The sequence below is a fragment of the Epinephelus moara genome, chromosome 16 (genome assembly GCF_006386435.1).
Source record: "Epinephelus moara isolate mb chromosome 16, YSFRI_EMoa_1.0, whole genome shotgun sequence".
Lineage (NCBI taxonomy): Eukaryota > Metazoa > Chordata > Actinopteri > Perciformes > Serranidae > Epinephelus > Epinephelus moara.
The window spans coordinates 7533864-7536238 of NC_065521.1; positions in this window are offsets into that span (position 1 = coordinate 7533864).

The window sequence follows — 2375 nt, forward strand, 5'->3', positions numbered from 1 at the left end:
TATTAGAGCTACCTGATAATAGAGAGTTACAGTAATTCAGCCTTGAGGTAACAAAAGCGTGGACCAATTTTTCTGCATCTTTTCGGGTCAGGATAGGCCTAATTTTCGCAATATTACGCAGATGAAAAAATGCAGTCCGTGAGGTTTGTTTTAAATGAGAATTAAAAGACAAATCTTACTCCGAGGTTTCTTACGGTAGTGCTAGAGGCCAGAGCAATGCCATCTAGTCTTTTTTGCACTAAAAACATACTGGACAGGAACTGTAACCAAATAACGGCCTGGTGCAGGTCGGTGCAAAAAAACCAAAACAAAATAAAAGCCTTGAGCAAATAGCCCCTGTTTCTTTTAAATGCCTGGGGTCAAAATCGATTTTGTGAAATAAACGCTACTACTACGGGCTACTATTTGGAATTCAGGACTTTACTTTTCAGTGAACTCCTCTGGTAATTTCATTAAAAGGCATGGCATATAGGTCCACAGTAGCTTATTATTATTATTAGGCTCAAATTTTTTTTTAAACAATAAATCTTTATTTCTCTCATATATAGTATGATACATAGTATAAAACAAAATAGTAATTTTGTCAACAGTTAAGCACAGGTTCCTGTAGATGTAATTACTTAAATAACTAGAATTACTGCCTTGCTGTTGTATGTCTCCATGAACCCGTCAATTTTCTCTTTCAGTTTACATCCATGTCTGTGAAAACATACATGCTTCACACACATCTGTCCCCAACAGCACAGATGATCTATACAGTCAGCACAGTTTCAAAGTGGACACCCAAGATTAGTGTCACCAATTCAGTTTCTGACCAAATATTTCCCCTTCTGTTCCTGAGATATGACGATGAGTAATAGCCAGAAAAGTGTTTTATGCAGAACATTATGATGTCACAGTGAAGTTGACCTTTGACCTTTTGGATATAAAATGTCATAACTTAATCATTTTATCCTATTAAATATTTGTGTGAAATTTTCTCATAATTAGTGCATGAATTCCTGAGTTATGGCCAAAAACAAGTTTTGTGAGGTCACACTGACCTTGACCTTTGACCAACAAATTCTAATCAGTTCATTTGTGGATCTGAGTGGACTTTGGTGCCAAATTTGTAGAAATTCCCTCAAGGCCTTCTTGAGATATCACATTCACAAGGATGAGACAGATGCAAGGTCACAGTGATCTTGACCTTTGACCTTTGACCACTGTGGCATCTAAACCTAAACTTAAAGCCACTGAGGGGCTGCATGGACAGGCTACTTACCGACTCAGTCAGTGAATGCGCTTGCCTGACATAACCAACTGCTGTTCATCAGATGAGCACAAAGAGTCCCCCTTCTTCCTTTTGTCTTTGTTGCATAAGTTGTTTATCACAGCTGTAGTCTTCAATAAAAAGCATGCAAGCACCCATTAATCTGTGTCCATAAACCATTCAAAAGAACAATATTTTGTCATTACATTCAGCAGCGTACACCTGGCTTGACATGGCCCGGCGTTTTGGTCAAAAAACTATCTGTGCTCCTCCGTCCAGCAATACCTGTCCTTGAATGAATGGCTCTTGACAGATACCTATGACAATATAGTGACCCCTACAGGAGAAATTAGCATCCCACATACATTTTACACAGGGATGGCTCCTATAACTACCAAAAACTAATCAGTTCACCCTTGAGTCCAAGTTTCCAAATTTGTGTGAAATTTGAAGAATGTCTATCAAGGCAGTCTTGAAATATCGCATTCACAAGGATGGAATGGATGGATGTACGTATGGATGGACAACCCAAAAAACTTAATGCCTCCAGCCAGGACTATCGCCAGCGCAGAGGGCTAAAAATACATATAATGCAAAATGCACGTTTTCATGGATTTCAATCTAAATATGCGTCCCTGGTTTCTCAAGAGACCCAACAGCATGAGCTACTGCTCTATGTAAATGTGTGTAACAAAGAGCCAGTAAGATTAGCTGCTCCACATAACGTGAAAAAATGGACTGTGTCAGACAGGTTCAATTAAATTAGATTCAATTCGGGGCGTCGGTGGCTTAGTGGTAGAGCAGGCGCCCCATGTACAAGGCTGTTGCCGCAGCGGCCCGGGTTCGACTCCAGCCTGTGGCCCTTTGCTGCATGTCACTCCCTCTCTCTCTCCCCCCTTCACACTTGTCTGTCCTGTCAAATAAAGGCTAAAAATTACATTCAATTCTATTTATTTTATTTTTTTTTTTCCCTATTTGTCTGCATTGGTCTTCATAGCTTAGCGCCACAAAAGGGTGTAAGCTTCTTGTGAAGATTGATGCACTGTTAATCTTGCAGTCAAGTATTTTATACCCATAATGCGTGGTTGTGACCGTCACCCACCCTCCCTGGAGACTAGCCTAA